Source organism: Lynx rufus, unplaced genomic scaffold (genome assembly GCF_022079265.1).
Source record: "Lynx rufus isolate CCGP_SWC_20201006 ecotype Redwood Valley unplaced genomic scaffold, mLynRuf1.p SCAF_16, whole genome shotgun sequence".
Taxonomy (NCBI): Eukaryota; Metazoa; Chordata; class Mammalia; order Carnivora; family Felidae; genus Lynx; species Lynx rufus.
Genome location: NW_025814830.1, coordinates 43,552,397 through 43,580,371, shown reverse-complemented (window position 1 = coordinate 43,580,371; position 27,975 = coordinate 43,552,397). Strand labels below are relative to the sequence as shown.

Here is a 27,975-nt window from a genome sequence, read left to right as displayed (position 1 = left end):
GTGACTGCCCCTAGCAGAGCGACGCAAAGCGTAGCAAGGTACGGGGCGGTCACTGATGACGCGAGACGCTGCTGCCGAGTCACCGCTGCGAAGAGTCTGAGAGAGAAAGAGCCGGCTGACTCTGGAAGCCTACGAACTTTGGTTCCGCTTGCGGGGGAGGAGGAAGCTGAGCTACCAGGAAGCCGCGGGGCCACCTGAAGAGAGCCGAGCTATCAAGGTATAGAAAGAAGTGGGTGAGGCGAGGCAGGTGGGGGCTGGGAATTAATACAGAAAAATCTCGAGCTGTTTCCAGTCATGTTTGAAACTTTAGCTTTCTCTAGGCTAACTTCAGGAACATGCTCCAAGCGGTCTTGGAGTCTACAGTTTTATGGTATCTTTGCAAGGTGTTTTTTAGAGTTAGAGGATGATACAGAAGAATATATTTCAAACGCAGTACAACCGCTCAACGTCCTGCTTTGGATAATCATTTAAACTCTCAGGGCCTCAGATTCCTCGTATGTAAAAACAAAGGATTTGGACTAGTGAACGCTAAAACTCTTTAAAGAGTGGGCTGTGTCTCCATAACCAATAACCTGAGCCAAAGACCGTCTACCCAGACATTACCTGGCTTGATAAATAATTATGAACACCTGACACAAATATTTTCCACGTGAACGGTGAAAAGAGTCGTGATATTTTGGCTCATTTAAAGGAAAGGTGACCCACCTAAACTAAAATCCTTCACGTAGATTGGCGGCAAAGAAATCCTGAAAGTGAATAAAGCACAGCACCTGGCGGGATGCCAAACAGAACTGAACTAACCAAATCTTAAGTTTAGGACCTGTCATAGGAGGTTGCTCTTTTTTCCTCAGACAGCCACTTTTATGCAGAGATTTCAAAACATTTTACAAAAATTGAATTCAGGAGCACAATTTTGCTCTTGAACTATTCGGCAAGTGACAAAGGCCAGGGGGCGTGATAAAGTAATTATCATTTACTATTATTAAACATTGATATCACATTGTTTATAAAAGCATCTTCCTATGTGTGACCCAGTGTGACCCTCCTACCAACCTCCTAAATCAGATTAGTCAAGGATAAGTAACTTAGTTTTACAAATAAGGAGACTGAGGCTCAGAGAAACTATTAATATAGAAATCCTCCCTCCCTCCTCCCCCACTCTGATTCAGCTATATGGTGCCACTTCCTGAATTAGAAAAGAGTATACACACACACACACCGACTCCCACACTCAGGGTGGAATCAACCCAAATGGTCTGGGGAGCAGAAACCTCATGGAATTCAGTTGCCTCATCTCCCCCTCAATGCACTACTGTGCAGTGCAACCTTGGATCACACAGGTTGTAGGTAGTAGCATAAAACTAGAACATAATGATGTTGCAAGGCATATTCCTCTGAAGTATAGCTAGGCATGAACACATGCTAAAGAACAGTTTTGGACTCCCTCAAAAGTAAGGAATTTGCAGGTCACAAAGCAATTAAAGTATTTTGTTTGCAACATCACAAATATTTGTTTAGAGGTTGAATTTAAGTGTTTATACCACTGCAAACCACAAAAGAAAAATTAAACTATTCTTAAGAAAGAGGAAGGAACTTTTTTAGTACCATGCCAAATGGCAGAGCATTAAAGAGAATACGGCAGACATTATGAGATGTAAACCCCCTCCATGTTTCTTTTTTACTTTTATTACCTTTATAATTACCAAACTCGTCCTCCAATGAAACTAAAAAAAAGGGGCGCCTGGGTGGCTCTGTTGGTTAAGCGTCCAACTTCGGCTCAGGTCATATTTCACAGTTTGAGTTTGAGCCCTGCGTCGGGCTCTGTGCTGACAGATCAGAGCCTGGAGCCTGCTTCGGATTCTGTATCTCCCTCTCTCTCTGCCCCTAACCCACACACATTCTGTCTCTGTCTCAAAAATAAATAAACATTAAAAAAAAATTTTTAATTCAATAAAAGCAATTGACTTAATATATAGTGTGGACATCATTATCCTAAGAGTTTTGGTTTCCGTGGTTAGCATTTAAAGATTAAGAAGACTGGGGCGCCTGGGTGGCTCAGTCAGTTAAGCGGCCAACTTCGGCTCAGGTAGTGATCTTGCAGTCCCTGAGTTCGAGCTCCGCGTCGGGCTCTGTGCTGACAGCTTGGAGCCTGGAGCCTGCTTCTGTGTCTCCCTCTTTTTCTGTCCCTCCCCCATTCACGCTCTGTCTCTGCCTTTCAAAAATGAATAAGTGTTAAAAAATTTTTGAAAAAAAAAGTTTGGGAAGACTTACTCCCCATCTAATCAAGCATAATCTCTAATTTCAGGTAGGTTACAGCACATCAATAAAATGGAGTACTATGCTGCTAATAAAAATGAAGCTATAGCTCTATCTTTATTATCATGGTATGACAGGTGTTTTTGAACATTACAAAATGGTTTTATAATAATATTGCAAAAAAAGCGTATATATACATAGAAAAAAGTTGAAGGATAAAACTAAAATGCGAAAATGGTTATTTTTGGATGGTGGGATTATATAGGATTTGTATGTTATGATGTTTTGTTTTTGCAATGAGCATAATGTACATTTTGGGAAAAAAAGACTTACATTTTGAAAAAAAAAGTTTTTACAAAATAATGCAGTTTTATAGATCCAAATGTTAAAGGAGATCTTTGTTTTTATTTCTTTATTTTAACGTTTATTTATAGTTTTGGTAATCTCTACACTCAGTGTGGGGCTCAAACTCATGACCCTGAGATCAAGAGTTACATGCTCGTCTTCTGAGTGAACCAGCCAAGCACCCCAGGAGATTTTTGTTTTTAAAATGGCAACATCCCAAAAATTAACTAAACTTTTAGGAAGAGAGAATGGCTGGGAGAAAAGATCATTATTTTTATAGTTTTGTTTATTATTGAAAAACTCATATGCTCCAATTTAACAAATAATAACAACAACAAAAAACAAAACTAAAGATGCATCAGCCAGGAGTCAGACATTCAGATGCCAGTCCTGGCTGGGTTACTAACTTTGTGCTGTAATCAGGGTATTTAACATCTCTGGGCCTGTTACTTCAGCTGGCCCTGAAGTATTTGAGAATAAATACTTTATAAATATTAACATACATTATTTAATATATAAATATTATGAACGCTTTCTTTATGACTAGACTTATTCCAAAATGGATTTACAGTGGCTTAATTTCCAGAGGGATCAACTGTGTGAAAACACTTTGAAAAGTATGAAGGATTTTGCGAACATAAGTATAAAACAGTTTTTATGCCACCATACAATTCATCTCAACCATTTCTTGATTGTCCACTACCAAGTAACAGTAGTGAATTGTGTCTTACAATTTACAAAAGTGTTTTTATATACAGTTATTCATTTGCTCCTCACCTGTCATGAGCTTGTAAACCATGCAGGCATTATAGCATAGTAGTTAAAAGTGTTGGTTTCTGGTGCTAGACTGCCTGGGTTTAAAACGCTGCTCTTCCTTGGGTGCCTGGGTGGCTTAGTCAGTTGAATGTCCAGCTTGATTTTGGCTCAAGTCGTGGTCTTCTGGTGCCTGAAATCCAGCCCTGCATCAGGCTCTGTGCTGATAGCTCAGAGCCTACTTGAGATTCTCTCTCTCTCCCTCCATCTCTCTCTGCCCCTCCTCTGCTCGAGTGTGCTCTCTCTCTTTCTCTCAAAATAAATCAACTTTTTAAAAAATTTTTAAATGCTGCTCTTCCTTTATTGTATGACCTGTAGAAAATTAGTAAACATCTCTGAGGATTTCTGAACCTCAGTGTACCTGTCTATAAAATGGAGTTAATGATAGTAGTAGCATTGGCACCTTAAGGCTGGTATAATAATCAAATGAGCCGATACACTTAAAGTACTTAGAACAGTGGCAGGCACGTGGTAAGGGCTCAATAAATAGGAGATGTCTTTAGGATAAATATTATCTTACTTTTAGCATAGTTTCCAGGTAAGAAACTTGGCCACTATCACTGCTCTGTGTGCATACTGCCTCTGTAAAAGCTTACTGCAGAACAAGTGCTGAATGCTGTTTTCACTTTTTACTTTTGTGTGTGTTTGTGTGTGTGTGTTTAATTTTTAAAATTTTTTTAAATGTTCATTTAATTTTTGATAGAGACAGAGCACAAATGGGGGAGGGGCAGAGAGAGACGGAGACACAGAATCCGAAGCAGGCTCCAGGCTCTGTGCTATTAGCACAGATCCTAATATGGGGCTCAAACCCACGAACTGTGAGATCATGACCCAAGCCGAAGTCGGACGCTTAACTGACTGAGCCACCCAGGTGCCCCTTATTTTATTTTATTTTTTTTAGTGTTTATTTATTTTTTGAGAGAGAGAGACAAAGAGACAAAGAGACAGCATACAAGCTGGGGAGGGGCAGAGAGAGAGGGAAATATAGAATCTGAAGCAGACTCCAGGCTCTGAGCTGTCAGCACAGAGCCCAATGCGGGGCTCAAACTGACGAACTGTAAGATCATGACCTGAGCTGAAGTCGGACACTTAACTGACTGAGCCACCCACGTGCCCCTACTTTTTTTTTTTTTTTTTTTTGGTAGAAGTGAACGTTTTTTTCAAATTTCCTTTGGTTGGCCAAAACAGGTACTAATGTAGGTCATTCATAAAATCGAAGTGGCCTAATGTGAACTTTTGAAAAGTGAGGGGTAACTATATATCTTTTAGCCTATATAATAATCATTTAATAAATGTATTGCCTGAGTGTACTACACCACACTGTCCTGGGTGCACAGAATCTGTTATAGACATTTCATTTTTTTTTCATGTTTATTTATTTTCCAGAGAGAGAGACAGAGACAGAACATGATCAGGGGAGCAGCAGAGAGAGAGGGAGACAAAGAATCCCAAGCAGGCTCCAGGCTCTAAGCTGTCACCACAGAGCCTGACTTGTGGCTTGAACTCACAGACCACGAGATCATGACCTGAGCTGAAGTCAGAAGCTTAACTGACAGAGCCACCCAGGCACCCTTGTTATTGTCATTTCAATAGAGACTGCCCTACCCTCTTTATCTCATTAAAGAAAACTAGATTTTTTAAAAATCCTCCAATACATAGAAATATCAATATTACCACTCAGGAGATAAATGATAGTTCCAAAAGAAGCAGAAAAATGAGAGGTCAGTGGGTGCCAGAGCTGAGAAAGAAGTCTTTTGGAAGACATGGCATATCAACTGGAATCGTGGTATCAGAGGGAACCCTCTTTTGGAGGCTTAGTTGCAGTGGGGTTCTTAAATGACAGTATCAGCAGCTGAAGCCATAAGACCTTTACAGCAGATAGGGAAAACTCTCCCTACAGAAATGTGGTCAGCGTCTTTCACAAGGAATTCTTCCTGCTTCTCCACATGCCAGAGATCTCAGCTGAGAAAGGAGAGGGAAGGAGATCCAACCCTGTTGGAAACAGTGACGTGTGTCAAGGAGGTGGCTCCACTTGTTTGAATCACCTGAGTCTATAAATAAGCCTGAGAGTCAGAAAGAAATTAGTCCCTCTGTTGTTTATGTAATGTTTTCACAAAGAGCATTTTTACAGTTCTTTTAGGCATGGTGCCTAATCACAATTTATCCTGGCTTGAGAAAAGTTTAGGAATTAATCTTTCAGTTGTGGCAAAAGAGCTAGAAGTGATGTAAAATTGAAATTCTAATAGCCAACTCCATACACCCTTTGGCCTTGTACCAAGACCATTAGGAAATCTATATGCCCCTTGAAACTAAAGATCAAAACGCATAGGATACAAGGTTCAGCCCAGCTCCTTCTTTGATTTAGAGATTTAAAAGAGGCAGTCCTGGGGTATCTGGGTGGCTCAGTTGGTTAGGTGTCTGAATTCAGCTCAGGTCATGATCTAATGGTTTGGGTTCAAGCCCCTCACCCGGCTCTATGCTGATCGCTCGGAGCCTGGAGCCTGCTTCGGATTCTGTGTTCCCTCTCTCTCTCTCTCTCTCTCTCTCTCTCTCTGCCCATCCCCCACTTATACTTGCTCTCTCTCTCTCTCTCAAAAGTAAATATTAAAAAAAAAAATTTTTTTTAAGAGGCAGTCCTGGGTGCCTGGGTGGCTCAGTGGGTTAAACATCTGACTTTGACTCAGGTCATGATCTTAGGGTTTGTGAGTTCAAGCCCCACGTTGGGCTCTGTGCTGGCAGCTCAGAGCCTGCTTGGGATTCTCATTCTGTCCTCTCTCTCTGCCCCTTCCCCACTTGCACTTTTTCTCTCTCTCTCTCCCAAAATAAATAAATACAAATTGAAAGGAAAAAAAAAAAAGGCAGTCCAGAGTTTGCCAATGGAGATGTTTTATATCATCCTTGTTTTGTAAATCATTCTATATTATGTTGGCACTTTTAGAGTAAAAACTCTTACCAGATATGAGGTTGCAACCAACTCAAACCCCAACTTGAGGAAGTGGTGCCATTCTCTAGTCTAGGGAAGACAAAACTGTGGCCACCAGAGAAGGATGCAGCACCCAGAAAGTTAGCAGGGCTTCTGACTCATTTCCTACTCAAGTAATTCTATTTCCTTTATACAAGCACCATCATTCGCCTAGAAGTTTCCATGGTAAGGAAGGTCTTGTTTGAACAAACAAGGTTTTGTTTTATGTGCCTAGCCCCGTCCTTACTCCTCTAAAATCAGGCAGTTCTGCAGTTTGCTTTAAAGTTAGCCTTGGGGCACCTGGGTGGCTCAGTCAGTCCTTCTTCAGCTCAGGTCATGATCTCATAGTTCATGAGTTCGAGCCCCACATCGAGCTGTGTGCTGACAGCTCAGAGCCTAGAGCCCGCTTCGGGTTCTGTGTCTCCTCTCTCTGTGTCCCTCCGTGCTTGTGCTCTCTCTCAAAAATAAATATACGAACACACACACACACACACACACACACACATATAGTTAAAAAGTAATTAAAATTAATTTGGCATTTTGCTGTGAACCAAAAACTGCTCTAAAACATAAAGGTTATTAAAAAGAAAACCAAACAAAATGCCAGTTGTACAAGAAACAATAATCTGACCATCTTGTTTTCTCACCCTCTCCTTTATCCCATAGAATCACTAATATTTAGTCCACTAGAACTCAGCAAATAGAAACTGAAAAGGAAACTAATATTTATTGAGCACCTAATAAGTGCTAAAGGGCTTTACATAAATTCTTTTAATTTTCATTATTGTCCCCATTTTATAGAGGAGAAAAAGGAGGCTCACAGCTAGTAAGTGGCAGAACTCAGACATACAGGATTCCACTGATTTCCTAACAATGCCTTTTCTTCACTCTGTGTTGCATTCTTTCTTTAAAATACTTTTTTTATTTTATTTTTTAATGTTTATTTATTTTTGAGAAAGAGCAAGCAGGGGAGGGGCAGAGAGAGAGGGAGACACAGAATGCAAAACAGGCTTCAGGCTCTGAGCTGTCAGCACAGAACCCAATGTGGGGCTCAAACTCATGAACCACAACATCATGACCTGAGCCGAAGTTGAACATTTAACCAACTGAGCCATCCAGGCACCCCATTCTTTAAAATACTCTTTTTTTTTTTTTTAAAGTAGGCTTCATGCCCAGCATGGAGTCCAAAATAGGGCTTGAACCCATGACCCTGAGATCAAGACCTGAGCTGAGATCAAGAGTAAAATACTCATGGGCTCCTGTGCAGCTTAGTTGATTGAGACTCTGGATTTTGGCTTAGGTCATGATCTCGTGATTCATGGGTTCAATCCCTGTGTTGGGCTCTGTGCTGATTGCATGGAGCCTGTGTGGGAGTCTCTCTCTCCCCCTCTCTCTTTGCCCTTCCCCCACTTGTGCTTTGTCTCTCTCTCTCTCAAAATAAATAAATAAACTTAAAAAAAAAAAAAGAATAGGACATTTAACCAACTGACCCACCCAGGTGCTCCTAAAATACTCATTTTTTTTTTTAATTTTTTTTTTCAACGTTTATTTATTTTTGGGACAGAGAGAGACAGAGCATGAACGGGGGAGGGGCAGAGAGAGAGGGAGACACAGAATCAGAAACAGGCTCCAGGCTCTGAGCCATCAGCCCAGAGCCCGACGCGGGGCTCGAACTCACGGGCCGCGAGATCGTGACCTGGCTGAAGTCGGACGCTTAACCGACTGCGCCACCCAGGCGCCCCCTAAAATACTCATTTTTAAAAAGACACATATTCCTCTAGTTTCTTTGCACTTCCATGCACATCTGACAGAAGGTACCATTTACCAAAAGTCTTATAGCTAGTAAGTGGGTAGGATTTAAATACACACCATTCTGTCTCCCTGGAAAAAGTAATCATTATGAGAGAAGTAAGGATCCAAGAGAAAACAAGAGTTTATTGACTATAATTAATAAAATTATTTAGGTCAGGAATCTTCATCTAAGAATTATAGAAGTTTCAGAGACAGGAATAATTATATGTGTATGCATGGACACACATATACATTATTACAGACAGAGAACCAGAGACTTTAAGGGATGGAAGAGGTTGTAAATGAGAACACTTCAGACTCACACACAAGTAGCCACATTAACATTTGTGCTGAAGAGCCCTGATTCCTAGGCAATTAATTAATCCAAGACCAAGGAATTTTGTGGTTTTCTTGAGGATTTCAAGTCTCCGGTTAAGATCTTCAAAATCAACTTCCTCAGAACCACAAGGGTCAATGGATAGACTTGCTTGAGGTTTTTCATCAGGCAAATCAGGAGGCATAAAGTTATCAAAACCCATCTTGGATCTTGATTCTGGCTTTGGAGAAGTTGGGAGGTTGAATCCTGTACCTGTTCATTTCAATAAATATAATTAAAAGTCACAATAAGACAGCCTTCCAGAAAGAAATCCCAGCCTCAAAGGCAGTAGACTATTATTACTTTTGAGAGGGCAGCATATAATCTGGCTGGAAAACTAGACAACTCCCCCGTCATGCAAATGGTGGTAGTGGTGACATTTTGTTGGCCCTTGCTTCAAAGGCAATCTGGACTTCTAAAAAAGGCACAGTTTTTCAAACTATGTGCCATGATTATCTACTGTGATGGTTGTTTTAAAACTTTTTCTGTGTTAAAGATCTGAGATCTATATCCACTTTGAAAACTGTTAGCTACTATAAAGGAACCCACTGTACTCCTGGTAAGTCACTAATAACCTTCTGTCACCTATGGAGGAATAGTCTTATAAGAATTGAAAAATCTTGGGGTGCCTGGGTGGCTCAGTTGGTTAAGCGTCCGACTGTGGCTCAGGTCATGATCTTGCGGTTCGTGAGTTCGAGCCCCGCGTCGGGCTCTGTGCTGACAGCTCAGAGCCTGGAGCCTACTTCGGATTCTGTGTCTCCGTCTCTCTCTGTCCCTTCCCCACTTGTGCTCTGTCTCTCTCTATCAAAAATAAATAAAATGTAAAAAAAAATTTTTGAAGAATTGAAAAATCTTCAGTGAGTAGTAAGCAGTTCCAGCTTCTACCAGCATTCCCTATACTTACTAGGAAACAGTGAAGGACACAAATCACTCTTCTTATAGGAGTCATTCTGAAAGAAAAAAGACCGCTGGGTTGTGATTGGTCTGAGCGCCAAACACATATTTTGTTCACAGTAAGCCTTCAATAAATATTTCATAAAATTAACTTATCACAGTCCAGCTTCCTTCTTGTGAAGGTGAAGTTTCTATTTATGCCTTCTGGAAATTAGCCTTAGGAGCAACTATGAGTTTTGCTGCTTTTGTCACCTGTGGTCACATACAAGAAACAGGAAATCTTAAAGCCTGGAGATGCTACTTGTGAAAGATGATTCAGTTTAATAAAGTCTGAGGACTCTTTCTCCAAGAAATAAATGGCAAGGAGAAAACAACAGGCAGGAAGAAGGAAGTGTTAGAGATGAGAAGGTTTAGGAGATATATCAACCAAATACAATGTGTAGATCTTTGGTCCTGATTTCAATAAAATAACTATAAAATGCATTTTTGAGATAATCAGCAAAATTTTTCAAAGTTTATTTATTTAGAGAGACAACCAGTGGGGGAGGGGCAGAGAGAGAGGGAGGACAGAGGATTGGAAGCAGGCTCTGTGCTGACAGCAGAGAGCGCGATGTGGGGCCTGAACTCAAGAACATGAGATTATGACCTGAGCCATAGTTGGACATTTAACCGACTGAGCCGCTCAGGCACCCTAGCAATTAGCAAAATCTAATGTGGATTGAGTATTATATTATAGTAAGAAATTATTTTTCATTGTATTGAGCATCATAATGGCATGGCATTTTTTTATATTATAAAAACAAAAGGTATGTGTTAGAGATATTTACAGAAATATTTACAGGTGAAATTATATGATGTCTGAGATTTGCTCTAAATTCCTCCTTCCCCACAGGGGTGCCTGGGTGGCACAGTTGGTTAAGCGTCTGACTCTTGGTTTCAGCTCAGGTCATGATCTCATGGTTTTGTGAGTTCAAGCCCTTAGCCCTTAGTCGGGGGCTCCAGGGCTCCGTGCTATCAGTGCGGAGCCTGCTTGGGATTCTCTGTCTCTCTCTCTCTCTGCCCCTTCTCCACTTGTGCTCTCTTTGTCTCTCTCAAAATAAATAAATAAACTTTTAAAAAATAAAAATAAAAGATAAATTCCTTCTCCCCCCCAAATAAAAGTGTCAGGAAGAGAGAAAAGAAGAGAAGCAGAAAGTTGATAACTGTTAAAACCAAGTGATGGGTACATGGAAGTTCATTATATTATTACCTCTAATTTTCTATATGTTTAAAGTTTCCATAATAAAGTTTTCTTTGTTTTCTTTTTTTAAGTTTTTATTTTAATTCCAGTTAATATACAGTGATATATTAGTTTCAGGTGTACAATGTAGTGATTCATCAAGTCCATATATCACCAGATACTCATCATGACAAGTGTACTCCTTAACCCCCATCACCTATTTAACCCATACCACACCTCCCTCCCCTCTGGTAACCATCAGTTTTTTTCTCTATATTTAAGAGTCTGTTTCTTTCTTTCTTTTTTTTTAAGTTTATTTATCTAAGAGTGCATGCGCACGAGCAGGGGTGGGACAGAGAAAGATAGGGAGAAAAAGAATCCCAAGTAGGCTTTGTGCTGTCAATGTGGAGCCCGACATGCGTCTCAATCCCACAAACCTTGGAATCATGACCTGAGCTAAAATCAAGAGTGAGATGCTTAACTGAGTGGGCCACCCAGGCACCTCAGTTCTTTCTTATTTTAAATCAGAGGACTTGCATTCCAAGACTGGAAGCTGAGCAATTCACAAGGTGTGATTCAGATAAATAATTTCAACAAAGAAAATCAGAGTTAAATTATGTCTGAAATATAAAATCTTTTTTTTTTTAATTTTTTTTTTCAACGTTTATTTATTTTTGGGATAGAGAGAGACAGAGCATGAACGGGGGAGGGGCAAAGAGAGAGGGAGACACAGAATCGGAAGCAGGCTCCAGGCTCTGGGCCATCATCAGCCCAGAGCCCGACGCGGGGCTCAAACTCATGGACCGCGAGATCATGACCTGGCTGAAGTCGGACGCTTAACCGACTGCACCACCCAGGCGCCCCTGAAATATAAAATCTTAAAAAAAGAGTTTCATAGGGGCACCTGGGTGGCTCAGTTGATGGAGTGTCCAACTTCAGCTCAGATCATGATCTCACAGCTCATGGGTTCGAGCCCCGCTTCGGGCTCTGCGCTGACAGCTCAGAACCTGGAGCCTGCTTTGGATTCTCTCTCTTTCTCTCTATCTCTGCCCCTCCCCCACTTGTTCTCTCTCTCTCTCTCTCTCTCTCTCTCTCTCTCTCTGTCTCTCTCTCTCTCAAAAATAAATAAACATTAAAAATTTTAAAAAGAGTTTCATGGGGTCAGAAATATCTTGCAAGTTTAAAAGGATAAGACCATTTCTCTTTATTCATACTGAAGGAACAGAGTAAAGAGAATTAATGTCTATGGCTCTTTAGCTTTTACTTATTTGACTTCTCTAGATTTATGTCTACAAAGTTTTGAGATCTTTATACTATTTTCAACAAGAGAAGACAACTGTTTCCCCTACATATAAATTAAATATTGAAATATGTGTCTAAATCACTGTACATGAAAGACTTTCAAATTTGTCCAGCTCATAAAAATGTTCCTTGCAGTCCATATTGTGGTATTGTCAAGAGATTGATAAAAGACTACAGGCCTATTTTCTCATGAGTTCAGCATAAAAACACATCAAATGGGGAGCCTGCGTGGCTCAGTCTCTTAAACCTCTTAAGCGTCTGACTTTGGCTGAGGTCATGATCTCATAATTCGTGAGTTTGAGCCCTACATTGGGCTGTGTGCTCAGAGCCTGGAGCCTGCTTCAGATTCTGTGTCTCACTCTCTCTCTGCCCCTCCCCTGCTCATGCTCGGTCTCTCTATCTCTCAAAAGTAAATAAACATTAAAAAAAAAATCAAATGTCAGCTAAATGACTGCAAATATGCCCCCTAGCCTTAAAAAACATCACTAAGATTTTTCTACCATTCAAAAGGCCCATGTAGAAATATATTTTAACACTACTGGTAGTCCCACCCCAGAATCAGTTTCCCTCTCTGTACTGACCTGTCTTTCAGGAGGAAGGGATAAAAAACAAGAGGCTGGGGGTCTCACAGGAAAGGGTCCCAGTGCAGATATTGGTGATGCCTTAGGTGGATCACCAGTTCCTGCTAAAGTTCCACCTGCTCTGTCAACAGCACCTTTCTTAACATCCTCAGTAAATCCAATACTGACCAGGTCTGCCAGGCCTTCCACCTAAGGCAAGAGGGTAAGAGTCACATTGTGTTCTCAACTTATCACACATTTGTTTATCACGTACCTACTAGATGCCAAACATTCTTAGAGGCACAGGGGAGGAAATGGTGAGCAAGGAGACATGGTTCCTGCCCTCATGAAGTTCATACTTTAATGTAAGTTAAGTTGATGACAGATAAAGCAACCTTCAAGCTTCTGGCCCATACCAACTTCTTTCTCTCTCTTTCAAAGACTATATTTTGAGTGCCTATGCGGTCAGACACTGTAGTACATCGATGATTAGGAACTGCACATAAACATGCATAGGTAGGTCTACAAGAACATTTATCAAACTTGAGCAGTGGTAAACTCTGAATTTATTCATTCATTTGACAAAAATCTATTGACAGTGCTAGGGATGCTACAGTGGACGAAACAGATAAAAGTCCCTGTCCTCATACAACTGATATTCCAGTGGAAGAAATAGATAATAAACAAAATCACTAAGTGAACTATATAGTATGTTAGAGTTAAGAGCAATAGAGAAAAAACATAAAGCAGAGAAGAGGGAAGAGGTTGACATTTTGGAGACAATAGCTGAGAAGTGACTCACAGAGAACACACAAGTACAGACCTGAAGGAAGTGAGGGAAGGACGGGGAAGATAGCTAAAGAACACAGAGTACTGGAAGTACAGAGGTTCTGAGGTGGGAACCAGCATGTGTGCTTGAAGAAGCACAAAGAGGCCAGTGTGTCTGAGGCAGAGTAAATAAGGGGAAGAGTAGAGACAATGAGGCCAGACAGAAGAGGTGAGAGTGCATTTCCTCCTTCATCACAGGAAAGTTGCTGCCTGTTACTCATAAGTGAATTAAAAAGACATTGTAAGGGTTTAAAAGAAGAGGAGTAATGTGATCTGACTTAGGTATTAACCAGATCTCTGACTGTTATATTGGATCAATTAATGGGGAAAAGGAGTAGAAGCAGGAAAACCAGTTAAGAGGCTATTGCAGTCATTCAGGCAAGAGATTAGGTTAGATCAAAGTACCGTCAATGGAGGTGGTGAGAAGTGGCAGAATTCTGGATATATTTAGAAGGTAGAGTGATCAAGATTTGCTGAAAATTGGTTGGGGGCTAGGTAGGGGTTGAGAGAAGGGGTAGAGTCAAGGAAGATATCAAGATTTTGCCCTAGCATAGAATTGCCATGAACTGTAAGAAGGAGTAGGTCCATGAAAGGGATGAGAGCACTTTTGGACATGTTAAGTTTGAGATGCCTCTGAAACATCCACGTGAAGATGTCAAGAAAGTGGATGGATATATCAGTCTGGAGTTCGTATCAACCTAGAGCTCTTAGCTAGTGATGGAGATATGGAAGTCTTCACCATAAACATGGGATTGAAAACCATGACGTAGGATGAAATCACCTAAAGAATAGAGAAGAAAGGGAAAAAGTCTAGAGACTGAGCCCTTGGGCACATCTCTAGTGGTATTTCATGTGGCTTTTACTTCTTCAAAGTTCCTTTCTGTATTGTCTAAGTTTTTACAATATGTCCTTTTTCAACAAACCATGTAACTCTTTGGAAGAGGGGGAAAAAAAGGAGTATAAGAGTCCTAGCAGGAAACAATCAGCAAAACCTCAGAAAAGTGTGCCCCTTAACACTACCCAACTTGGTACATGCCTCTTCAGCAATTCAAAGGCATTAGGGTGAAATCCCTCGTCCTAAAACCCTCCATGACCACCTTTTAGAAGCTTAGACTATCTTGAGTGATGTTGATGATGATGGTGATAGAAAGCAAAACTTGATTACATTGGCTAAGTGCCAGGCATTGCATTTAACTTCTTTATTCATATTAGCATGTTTAATCATCTCAACAAATTACGAGATTTGGTAATAACTATTAACTCTTATTATCCCCCTTCTTAAAGTCCAGAGAACTGAGTCTTTGAAAGGGTGAGTCACTTGCCTGAGGTCTCATGGTTAATAAATGGTGAATCTAGGATCTGAATATGGGTCATTTCACTACTGAACTCATACTCTTAACACCAAAATATAGTGCCTTATACTACACTATAAAATTGAGATCTTAAGAAGTAAAAAAGCTTTACACACTTCCGTGTGTGTGTGTGCGTGCGCACATGTGTTTGGGTGTTTTTTTTTTCCAATATATGAAATTTATTGTCAAATTGGTTTCCATACAACACCCAGTGCTCATCCCAAAAGGTGCCCTCCTCAATACTCATCCACCCTCCCCGCCCTCCCACCCCCCATCAACCCTCAGTTTGTTCTCAGGTTTTAAGACTCTCTTATGCTTTGGCTCTCTCCCACTATAACCTCTTTTTTTTTTCCTTCCCCTCCCCCATGGGTTTCTGTTAAGTTTCTCAGGATCCACATAAGAGTGAAAACATATGGTATCTGTCTTTCTCCGTATGGCTTATTTCACTTAGCATCACACTCTCCAGTTCCATCCACGTTGCTACAAAAGGCCATATTTCATTCTTTCTCATTGCCACGTAGTACTCCATTGTGTATATAAACCACAATTTCTTTATACATTCATCAGTTGATGGACATTTAGGCTCTTTCCATGATTTGGCTATTGTTGAGAGTGCTGCTATAAACATTGGGGTACAAGTGCCCCTATGCATCAGTACTCCTGTATCCCTTGGGTAAATTCCTAGCAGTGCTATTGCTGGGTCATAGGGTAGGTCTATTTTTAATTTTCTGAGGAACCTCCACACTGTTTTCCAGAGTGGCTGCACCAATTTGCATTCCCACCAACAGTGCCAAAGGGTTCCCGTTTCTCCACATCCTCTCCAGCATCTATAGTCTCCTGATTTGTTCATTTTGGCCACTCTGACTGGCGTGAGGTGATATCTGAGTGTGGTTTTGATTTGTATTTCCCTGATACGGAGCGATGTTGAGCATCTTTTAATGTGCCTGTTGGCCATCTGGATGTCTTCTTTAGAGAAGTGTCTATTCATGTTTTCTGCCCATTTCTTCACTGGGTTATTTGTTTTTCGGGTGTGGAGTTTGGTGAGCTCTTTATAGATTTTGGATACTAGCCCTTTGCCCGATATGTCACTTGCAAATATCTTTTCCCGTTCCGTTGGTTGTCTTTTAGTTTTGTTGGTTGTTTCCTTTGCTGTGCAGAAGCTTTTTATCTTCATAAGGTCTCAGTAGTTCATTTTTGCTTTTAATTCCCTTGCCTTTGGGGATGTGTCAAGTAAGAAATTGCTATGGCTGAGGTCAGAGAGGTCTTTTCCTGCTTTCTCCTCTAGGGTTTTAATGGTTTCCTGTCTCACATTCAGGTCCTTTATCCATTTTGAGTTTATTTTTGTGAATGGTGTGAGAAAGTGGTCTAGTTTCAATCTTCTGCATGTTGCTGTCCAGTTCTCCCAGCACCATTTGTTAAAGAGACTGTCTTTTTTCCATTGGATGTTCTTTCCTGCTTTGTCAAAGATTAGTTGGCCATACGTTTGTGGGTCTAGTTCTGGGGTTTCTATTCTATTCCATTGGTCTGTGTGTCTGTTTTTGTGCCGTGGGTGTTTGTTTTTAACACACTTGTAAGTATAATACTTAAGGTATCTTCATCCTTGTTTTCTACCCTATTGTTACCAACTTATAAGGGTCATGTGACAGCAGAAGTCAAGCTCTGTTAGGAAAAGTATGTGGGTGGAGAAAAGGTGCAAATGTCACCTGCTTTACAATCCTGGCAGAGCTACTCTGGAAGCCACATTCCTAAGTAGAAAACAGATCTTCTGGTGCACAATAAAAATCTCAGCTTTAAGTCAATTCTTTGTTCTTGAAAGTATTCACTGTAATGGTTGCGGTGGATTTATATGGCACATTATAGTTCTTAGCAATTTCTGTCAGGTACTATTCTACTACAACCTGGCGTAGAGTAGTCACATTTAATTTTACACATTAGCTGCAAGATAAAGAACATAACGGAATTTGGTCACACACATATCCACAAACTCAGAAACAAAAAGAGTTGAGGTGGTCTTTCACCTCTAAATCACTGTCCTTTATTTTTCTAGTATCTGTTCTGTAAAAGTACAATTAAAAACTTTTTTTTTTAATTTAGGAGGTGCCCTGCTTATATCATAAAGACAGCCCGATCCTGGGGAGAAAGAATCTCAATCTTTGAAAATAAGAGGAAGAAAATAAACATAAGAAAAAATACTTTAAATTGAAAGTTCTGATTTTGGAAGTATTTGAATTATGTCAAAGGCGATATTCAACACACTCAGCAACCAGTACGGCAAGGCACCATCCAGTCAGAATGGACACCCTGAAACAACTCTGAAACACCACCAGCCTGAAACAACACTGCGGCTAGATCTCTGTGTCTCAGCTGAGTGTCAGTCCTGAATTATACTGTGTGGTCATGATGTAAGATGTTCAAAAGTTGAAGCTTCTAAATTTATAAACTTCTTTCATATTACTAGGCCAGTTACATTTAGGAAAATGTATGCTTTCTTCGTAAAGAAATAATCTCAGATTGCTTGACACTAGCTTTTTTATAAAGATCTGAGTTCCCTAGTCCAAAATGTTTAAACAGGTTATTCTGCCTCCAACGTGTTTGGGTGGCTCAGTTGGTTAAGTGTCTCACTTTTGGTTTCAGTTTGGGTTATGATCTCATGGTTCGTGGGTTTGAGCCCCACATTAGGCTCCACACTGTCAGTGTGGGATTCTCTTTTTCCCTCTCTCTCTGACCCTCCCCTGCTTGTTCTCTCTCCCTCTCTGTCTCTCTCTCTCTCAAAAATAAATAAATATTTTAAAAAGTTTTAATGTTTATTTTTTAGAGACACAGAGACAGTGCAAGTGGGGGAGGGGCAGAGAAGAGAGAGAGAGAGAGAGAGAGAGAGAGAGAGAATCCCAAACAGGCTCTGCGCTGCCAGCTCAGAGCCTGACACAGGGCTCAACCCCAGGAAACTGTGAGATCATCACCTGAGCTGAAACCAAGAGTTGGATGTTTAACTGACTAAGCCTCCCAGGTGCCCCAAGACTTATTTCTAAACATCTTTCAGTCTGCACAAAATTATGCATTCTGAGTTTGTTTATATTTGCTTTTCCTGTATTTCTTGGCTTAGAAAAATGTGTGTCTCTGGAAATGTGTCTACCTGAGAGGTGACAGTTCCGATCTCATTGGTTCAACACAGTTGAGCATATTCTTGGCTGTACTTTGCACACAGCTGATTAGATACCTGAAGCAAGACATCACCAAGAAAAAAATAAAGGTGAAATACATCAAGTTATGGCAAATTTGAAGATGAAGAACCACGAAAAGAGCAAAAATCACTTTCATCTTATCTCATTGGAATTACATTCTATTAGCATCAAAACAACAGCAATAGCAACAGAACAAGTGTTTTGTTCTTAAGTATCTGATAAATGTGAAACTTAAAACTTCTAATTCTAAATACCTTATAAATTACGACTCCTGTCTCCGCACGAAAGAAATCCACTGTCAAATTTTGCTTTATTTTTTTAGGTAAGGTTTATTATTTTTTTCTACCACTGCCATTTAAAAAAATTTTTTTTAATGTTCATTTATTTTTGAGAGACAGAATGTGAGCAGGGGAGGGTCAGAGAGAGAGGAAGACACAGAATCTGAAGCAGACTCCAGGCTCTGAGCTGTCAGCACAGACCCTGATGTGGGGCTTGAACCCACGAACTGTGAGATCATGACCTTAGCTAAAGTCGGACACTTAACCAGCTGAGCTACCCAGGTGCCCCTCTACCATTGCCATTTTTTTTTAAAGTATTTTTTCACTTGCACACTAACAGCAGAAAATATTTCTATGGTTGTCCTTTAAGAGAAAAAAGGATTCCTCTAAGTAATCCTACAATTCTAAACAAGTAGCAAGAGTGATACTCTCACCTACAGTTGTGGCACAGGCAGTGAAAACTTATCAAACTTACTATCTTCAACTCAGGCACCTCTGACTGGAGGCGAGGAGCTGCCCAGATTAGTGTAGATACAGATTAGGTCAGACCAGAATCCAGTTCCCTAAGAAGAACACAAAGTTATGCAACACAGCTTTATGTTTCCATCTTTTCCCTACTTCAAAGATAGTCCATGGACAATGTTCGAAATATATTATCAAATAATTCTTTTTTTTAAGTTGATTTATTTTGAGAGAGACAAAGACAGCGCAAATAGGGGAGGGGCAGGGAGAGAGGGAGAGAGAGAGAATCCCAAGCAGGCTCATCACCGTCAGCATGGAGCCTGACATGGGGCTCAATTCCACAAACTCCAAGATTATGATCTGAGCCAAAATCAAGAGTCAGATGCTCAACCGACTGAGCCACCCAGGCACCGCTAATGTTAAATAATTTTTAAGTGAAATTACAATATATAACAATATATACAGTTACAGTATATACACATAGGTATATATAACTATATATATACCCACACACACGTATGTGTTTATACACACATAGATAAATAAAGAAATACATATATGGACTGAAAGAAATGTACCAAAATTCTTATCTCTAGATTTGGTGATTATGGGTTCTTTTTTTGTCTGTATTTCACCACTCCTCTACAAACTCAAGGGGAAAAAAGATAACTATATGGTTCTTTTTTAAGAACAACTTTAATTATTTAAGGCATCTCTACACCTAACAAACTTAAGACCCCAAGCTCAAGAGTTGCATGCTGTTCCCACTGAGCCAGCTAGGTTCCCCAACAACCATATGGTTCTAAACATGGCTCCTTGGACTACCATATTCTCTTCAAACAGCACTACTTCTTCCTATAAAAATTAGAGACAAAGTTCTTTGGCATAGTACCAGCAAGTTAGAGTGTACTCTCCCCTCACTAGGTGCGGGGATGCCTTCTCACTCCTTTGAGCCTGAAAAATGTGCAAGTTCAATAGGTCTTACTTTGTGGCCTGGATCAAGCTGAACCAAGCCAGCAAAAGGTCACAATACAGCTCCAGGATCTCCATGGATCCTCTGTGGTAGTCTTCTCAGATAACATGTTCCACTTGGATCCGAGCTCGTTCATCTTTCCCACTAGCCAGATAGTCAGCAATCTCTTTCCTGGCTCTCTGGGCCTGCTCAGCTGCAGCACAAAGCACACGTATAGGAAAGTGCATGTACGGGGGCTTCTGGGTGGCTCAGTTAGTTGAGCCTCCAGCTTCAGCTCAGATTGCGATGTCCCGGTTCTTGGGTTTGAGCCCTGCGTCAGGCTGTGTGCTGACAGCTCAAAGCCTGGAGCCTGCTTTGGCTTCTGTGTCTCCCTCTCTCTCTCTACCCCTCCCCTGCTCGTGCTCTGTCTCTCTCAAAAAATAAAACATTGAAAAAATTTTTTAAAAAAATTAAGAAAAGTGCATGTACAAAGAGGAGTTTATTGAATAAAAAAGGCAGGTGACATGATAGTGTGAAACTTTTTATAAAAACAATAAAAAATATATACCATATGTGCACATATGAAGTTATCAATGTTTTGCACTAGGCTATGGTTCTCAAAGTGTCATCCCCAGATCAGCAACGCCAGTATCACCTGAGATTCTGTTAGAAATGCAGATTCTTGGAGCCCACTGAATCAGAAACTCTGAAAGTGAACCCAAAAATCTGTGTTTGAATAAGCCCTCCAATTTTGACACCTGTTGAAGGTTAAGAATTGCTCTAGGGGGTGTTGTGTCAGGTGATCTTTGTTTTATCCTTTCAGCTAGCCTTGCTTTTCTAAAATGTCCCATAGTGAACATTTCTTATATTTGTAATAAAAATATTATTTAAAAAAGAAGAATAGGGGATCCTGGGTAGCTCAGCCAGTTGAGCATCTGACTGTTGATTTGGCCCAAGTCATGATCTCACGGTTTGTGGGATGGAGCCCTGCAGCCTGACACTGACAGCACAAAGCCTGCTTGAGATTCTCTTGCTCCCCCTCTTTCTACCCCTCCTCCCCCTCAAAATAAATAAGCTTAAAAAATAAAAATAAGAAAATAAAGAAGAATGCATGAAGTGCTCTACATTTAGAAAACTGTTCTTGGGGCGCCTGGGTGGTTCAGTCGGTTAAGCAATGGACTCGTGATTTTGGCTTAGGTCATGATCTCACGGTTTGGGAGTTTGAGCCGTGCATTGGACTCTGCACTGACAGGGGATCCCAGCCCGCTTGGGATCCTCTGTCCCCCTCTCCGCCCCTCTCCTGCTGACTCTCTTTCTCTCCAAAATAAAATATTAAGACAAAAACTGTTCTCAGGGGTGCCTGGGTGGCTCAGTTGGTTAAGCGTCAGACTCTTTTGGCTCAGGTTGTGATCTCAAGGTTGTGAGATCAAGTGCCACGTCAGGCTTCATACTGGGCATGAAGCCTGCTTAATATTCTAACTCCCTCTCTCTGTCTCTCTCCCTCCCCCCCACCACTTGTGGGTGTGGGTGTTTCATTTTATCCTATAACACCTGTGTGAGGTGTTATTTGCATTTTACAGTTGAGAAAATTGAGATTCAAAGAGGTTAAATGGCTTGCCCATGGTCACACGATTAAGAGTAACTGGTTGAATTAGAACATGGCCAAATCTTCAGACTGTAAGCTCCTATGCTTTCTCACCATATTATGCCAATAAAATGAACTAGTAGAGTAATGCTGGGGACGTAACAAATGTAGCCTGTCCCAGGCCAATCCACCGAGATAAGTCTTACCACCTTGTATTATCAACTGTTGACTGAGCCTGGGGAAACAGACTTTTCACAAGTCAGGAAAACCTGAGCCCCTAAATTATGTAACCTGTCTGTTCACTGAGTTATACTCACCTCCTAATCACGAAAAGACAGAGTTACTCTCTGCAAGCAAATCTTGACATGAGACTACATTTAAATCTGAAATAAACACAAATCTCAGTGCTTGAAAGGTTGCTTAGCCAAGTACAAAGGAGGAAAATGTTCTCTGTTCTAGACATCACAGGGAAAAGAAATTATAGTGGAACTGGACTTGTTTCAGATAAATACTGAACTGTTGTTACACCATTACTAATATTAGCAAACATTTATTGTGTGCCCAGGTTATAGTTTGTGTTACAAATAGATCCCTGGAATGATAGAAAACCAAGATCATTATCTCCCTTTAAAGAGGAATAAGTTTAGTTAAGGAGGGCTAATTTGCTTTATATACTTCAAATCACTCAGGCACTCCAAGTTTAAATTAAATTTGTTAAAAGAAGATATAATTTATCTGGATAACAATATGTGTCACTGGATTGCCAGGATCTAATAAAAGGACATGTGAGCATGCAGTTTAAAATTCACAAGCTCAGGGTGCCTGGATGGCTCAGTCGGTTGAGCATCTGACTTTGGCTCAGGTCATGATCTTACAGTTCATGAGTTCAAACCCCACAGTGGGCTCTGTGCTGACAGCTCAGAGCCTGGATCCTGCTTCAGATTCTGTGTGTCTGTCTCTCTGTGGCCCTCCTCCACTTGTGCTCTGTCTCTTTCTCAAAAATAAATAAACATAAGAACAAATTTTTAAAAATACAAACTTCAAGCTGTATTACAAAGCTGTACTCATCAAGACAGTATGGTGCTGGTACAAGAACAGACACTCAGATAGATGGAACAGAATAGAGAACCCAGAAATGGACCCACAAACATATGCCCAACTAATCTTTGACAAAGCAGGAAACAATATTCAATGGAATAAAGACAGTCTCTTCAGCAAGTAGTGCTGGGAAAACTTGACAGTGACATGCAGAAAAGTGAACCTGGACCACTTTCTTACACCATACACAAAAATAAATTCAAAATGGATGAAAAACCTAAATGTAAGACAGGAAGCCATCAAAATCCTTGAGGAGAAAGCAGGCAAAAACCTCTTTGACCTTGGCCATAGCAACTTCTTACTCAACATGTTTCCCGAGGCAAGGGAGACAAAAGCAAAAATGAACTATTGGGACCTCATCAAAATAAAATCTTCTGCACAGCAAAGGAAACAATCAGCAAAACTAAAAGGCAACCAACAGAATGGGAGAAGATATTTGCAAACGACTTGTCAGATAAAGATCCAAAATCTATAAAGAACTTACCAAACTCAACACCTAAAAAACAAATAATCCAGTGAATAAATGGGCAAAATACATGAATAGACACTTCTCTAAAGAAAACATCCAGATGGCCAGGGTTAGTATCCAACATCTATAAAGAACTTACCAAACTCAACACCTAAAACAAATAATCCAGTGAAGAAATGGGCAAAAGACATGAATAGACACTTCTCCAAAGAAGACATCCAGATGGCCAACCGACACATGAAACAATGCTCAACATCACTCATTATCAGGGAAATACAAATCAAAACCACCATGAGATACCACCTCACACCTGTCAGAATGGCCAACGTTAACAACTCAGGCAACCACAGATGTTGGTGAGGATGCGGAGAGAGAGGATCTCTTTTGCATTGCTGGTGGGAATGCAAGCTGGTGCAGCCACTCTGGAAAACAGTATGGAGGTTCCTCAAAAAAATTAAAAATAAAACTACCCTATGACCCAGCAGTTGCACTACTAGGTATTTATCCAAGGGATACAGGTATGCTGTTTTGAAGGGGCACATGCACCCCAATGTTTATAGCAGCACTATCAACAATAGCCAAAGTATGGAAACAGCCCAAATGTCCATTGATGGATGAATGGATAAAGAAGATGTGGTATACATATACAATGGAGTATTACTCAATAATCAAAAATAATGAAATCTTGCCATTTGCAACTACATGGATGGAACTAGAGGGTATTATGCTAAGCAAAATTAGAGAAAGACAAATATCATATGAGGACTTTAAGACACAGAACAGATGAACATAAGGGAAGGGAAGCAAAAATAATATAACGGGGAGGGGGACAAAACATAAGAGACTCTTAAATATGGAGAACAAACAGAGGGTTACTAGAGCGGATGTGGGAGGGGGGGTGGGCTAAATGGGTAAGGGGCACTAAGGAATCTACTCCTGAAATCACTGTTGCACTAAATGCTAAATAACTTGAATGTAAATTTTAAAAATAAATTAAATAAAAATTAAAAAGAAAGTGTAATTACGTGGGGTGCCTGAGTGGCTCAGCCAGCTAAGTATGTGACTCTTGATTTCAGCTCAGGTCATGATATGATGGTTCCTGGGACTGAACCCCGCATTGGGTTCTGGGCTGACAATACAGACCCTGCTTGGGTTTCTCTTTCCCTCTTTCTCTCTCTCTCTCCCTCAAAATAAATAAATAAATTTAAAAATAAAAAAAAAAACAAATTTAAAAAAATAAATAAAATTCACAAGTTCTGTGTACACCATCAGTCATCGTCATTTTCATGGTAAAAATGATGGGTACCATTGAGTTTGCCTAAATTTCATTTGTGCATTTTTCTTAGGCCCCTGTTATCTAATGAATGCCCAAAAATCTATCTGGAAGTTTGAGTAACAGCTGCCTCTCCACCAATAGATCATAGTAATTCGAGTAAGTAGTGCTATTTATGGAGCACTCAGAAAACTGTATGCACACACAATACTTATTTTACCTGAATCCCCCTCATAATCAGAGATCATTGGTTTTTCAGTTTATTGAGGGGTTAATGGCTCATGTGACTCACTGAAATGAGGAAAGAGCAAAAGGTAACAGAAAATAAGTTGGATTTAAAGAAAGAAGACAAAACTTGTCAGCTACTACCTCCACTCATGGGTGTAATTCTACTTGAGTCGTCACCTGACAGAAGAAATAGCTCTTTTCTTTTCTTTTCTTTTCTTTTCTTTTCTTTTCTTTTCTTTTCTTTTCTTTCCTTTCCTTTCCTTTCCTTTCCTGTTCTGTTCTGTTCTTTTCTTTTCTTTTCTTTTCTTTTTGGTGTGTTTCAAAAAAGGTAAGGAAGCCCTTCCAGAAAAATGTGTCCAGCAGCTCAGACTTAATAGCTATTGCACATTTGAAGAGGCTTGACTAGATAAAGTTCTCTGCTATGGTGAAGAAAAGTCCAGTAATCTGGACATTGTTTTACATTTTAAATCTTTGGAAACTTCTTTTTAAATTACACTTCTTATTTTGGGATAATTGTACATTCATATGCAGTTTGTAAGAAGCAATACAGAGAGATCCAGAGTAATTTTTACTCCGTTTCTGGTGGTGATAACATTTTGCACAACCAAAATACTGATATTTTAAAAAAAAATTTTTTTAATGTTCATTTATTATTGAGAGGGATAGAGCATGAGCTGGGGAGGGGCAGATAGAGAGGGAGACACAGAATCTGAAGCAGGCTCCAGGCTCTGAGTGGTCTGCACAGAGCCTGACGTGGGGCTTGAACCCACAGACTGTGAGATCATGACCTGAACTGAAGTTGGTCCCTTAACCAACTGAGCCATGCAGGCACCCCCCAAAATACTGATATTGATACAATCAAGATACAGAATAGTCTTTGGAAACTTTTACATGATTTAAATTTTTTTAAGTGTTTATTTTTGAGACGGAGAGACAGAGCATGAGCAGGGGAGGGGCAGAGAGAGAGGGAGACACAGAATTCCAAGCAGGCTCCAGACTCGGCGCTGTCAGCACAGAGCCCGACATAGAGCTCTAACTCAGAGTGAGATCATGACCTGAGCTGAAGTTGGCCGCTTAACCAACTGAGCCACCCAGGCACCCCTTAAGTGATTTTTTTAAAGTTAATTTATTTTGAGAGAGAGAATGGGAGCATGAGTGGGGAAGGGGCAGAGAGAGAAGGAGAGAATCTCAAGCAGGTTCAGTGCCATTAGCGCAGAGCCTGATGTGGGGCTTGAGAGAGAGATCATGACCTGAGCCAAAACCAAGAGTCAGGACACTTAACCAACTGGGCCATCTAGGTGCCCCAAACTTTTAAATGATTTGAGCTCTATAATAATCATTTCCACAAGTCAGAAACATTCCTTTGAATTCTAAAATTGCTAAGTAATGTCTTAGGAGATATATGGGGTGTGGGAAGGTAGTGCTCAGTGATGACAGGCCGCTTACTGTGCTGTCTAGAGTATTTACTCACTTTTCTTTTTTTCCAGGAGTTTTAGGCCATTGACAACCAGTTGCAAGTTGACCTGAAGGCGATCAGCTTTGAAGGCAGAGATGAACATGATTTCACCAGGAGGCACTGCAGGCAGCTTGCAAATCACCTTGCTGAGCCAGTTTTGCAGAGAAAGAGTTATCAATGTCATGGGGGCATTAGTTTTTCAACATTTACTTTATGCATTCAATAGGCCCCTGTAAGGAATTTCTGGCTGTTTGGCAGTGGCCTAAATGTACTTGCTTCTCTGTGGCCCAATTCCCCAGATACGATTCTTGCAATTCAAGTAAGGGTTAGTTAGGTTTCCTTCAGTTTATTCCAATCTATGTTCTGACTACAACTTTTCAGAGTTCTTCAGGAAGTTTCTGACAAAAATGAAAGCCTTTGGCAAGTGTCTGAGGAAGTAGACAACAGATCAAGATTCCCCTCCCCAAAGGATATATTAGTCACTTATGGAGAAATTCCAAGACCTCCTTGAAAATAAAACATTAATGAATATGAAAGGGGGATCCCCCTTTGGAATCAGGAGAAAGCACATAACATGAAAATCATATGGAGGGGCGCCTGGGTGGCTCAGTCGGTTAAGTGTCCGACTTCAGGTCATCATGATCTCACGGTTTGTGGGTTTGTCAAACCCAGCGTCAGACTCTGTGCTGACACCTCAGAGCCTGGAGCCTGCTTCAGATTCTGTGTCTCCCTCTGTCTCTGCCCTGTCCCTGCTCATGCTGTCTCTCTCCCAAAAATAAATAAACATTAAAAAAATTAAAGAGAAATAAAAATAAAAGCATGTAGAAATAAGGACACAGAATTGTTCAGAGAAATAGATAAAACAGAAGCTTGAAAACTGCACATTTCTACATTTGGACATCTAGAAAACTTCTGAAAAATAATCTAATACCAGGCACCAACACATTTCTAGGGAAAGCTAAATCTGCTAAGTATTTCTATAATTTCAACATATACTTGAGATGAATTGTTGTTTCTGCCATTGGCATCCAAAGATAAAGTTACTTCCCAAAATGGCACCCTTGCATGCTGAGCCATACAAGCAAAAAGACAGGACAGTATGAAAACCATCTATTTTTCTTGTGATGACACACGCGGTTTCCTAAACTGCCAGCACTTCTCTCTGGTTTGATCCCTTAATGTCAAAAAAGAGTTGGGATAGTTGTCTAAACTTCCCCTGCCATACTATAGGTCTAGAAAAATCAACAATGAGGAACTAAGCAACACAGAGCTGGTTTGAAACTCCTCTGCCTGCTTAGGGAGAAGAATAACTAGCTTAGCAGGGTTTTGTGGTCACTTGTTTTCCTTCCAAAGAGTAGCTCAAACTCTCCCATCACACAAATTCAATCTACACACATCAAAGAAATTCAATGGGAATCCAAGGAAAGAGAAGAGGTAGACAAAACAGACTGAAGTATAACTTTTCAATTCCCAAATGTCTCAACTAGTTTAAAATTTTTCCTTTCATGGGGCAGGAAAGAAATTTTTTTAATGAAAAAAAAATCCTTTCACTTCATCACTTCTTAAAACCCCATGGAAATTAAACAAACAAACAAACTTGGTAAAAGAAAATGAAGGACTTTCAGATGAGAGAGACTGAAAACAGGTAATAAATAGGCAAAACTGGAGTAGAAATGAGGAATTGAGAGCAAAAATACTAGCAAGGAGAGTCTCCCAGTTCGAGGTATCTTTTTGAAATTTCATTCAAGAATTATTTTTTGAGCCAGTGAATAAGACCCTGGGTTTACATACTATAAATAACTTACATAGAGAATGATACAGATTCCACACAATAATACAGATTTCTGGAGAAATGAGGTAACTTTTGGTTATTTTAGTGTCTTAAATCCAAAAACTATGTTAGTTTACTTATCACTAACATTCCTGTAAAACTGTCTCTATGGAGCTTCCTACTGTCAATATGTACAACCAGAGAAATGAAGATTGCTTGGAGTTCTAGAAGAGGATACAGCAGAGATATGACCCACTCTTTTGGGACTGCAGCATCAAACCAGGAAATCACCTGTGTCTCACCGATCAGAACATCCTGTGTTTTTTTAAAAATCAGACACACCTTTGTACTATGTAATCATGTTAATGGCTGGTAACCAAAAAATTCTTTTTGCTTGCATCTACCTGTGTCTGCTCTTTCAATTTGGTCTGAAACACTGGCTCTCTGAGAATGTGTCTTGATCTGGGAGAAAATGGCTATCCTTGAATACACCTGGATGATCCAAGGGTCTATCTTGGCCTGT

At 40.3% G+C, this 27,975-nt stretch overlaps 1 long non-coding RNA gene across 2 annotated transcripts; it reads left to right on the top strand.

Annotated features, from left to right (window-relative positions):
• Positions 1–30: 30 nt before the first annotated feature.
• Positions 31–26,331, top strand: LOC124511463 (uncharacterized). Of its 2 annotated transcripts, none has more exons than XR_006961894.1 (3): positions 31–217; positions 16,793–17,068; positions 25,713–26,331. It is a non-coding gene; the product is annotated as an uncharacterized LOC124511463 (long non-coding RNA). The 2 variants fall into 2 exon arrangements; XR_006961893.1 differs by having other exon boundaries at positions 16,793–17,100.
• Positions 26,332–27,975: the final 1,644 nt, after the last annotated feature.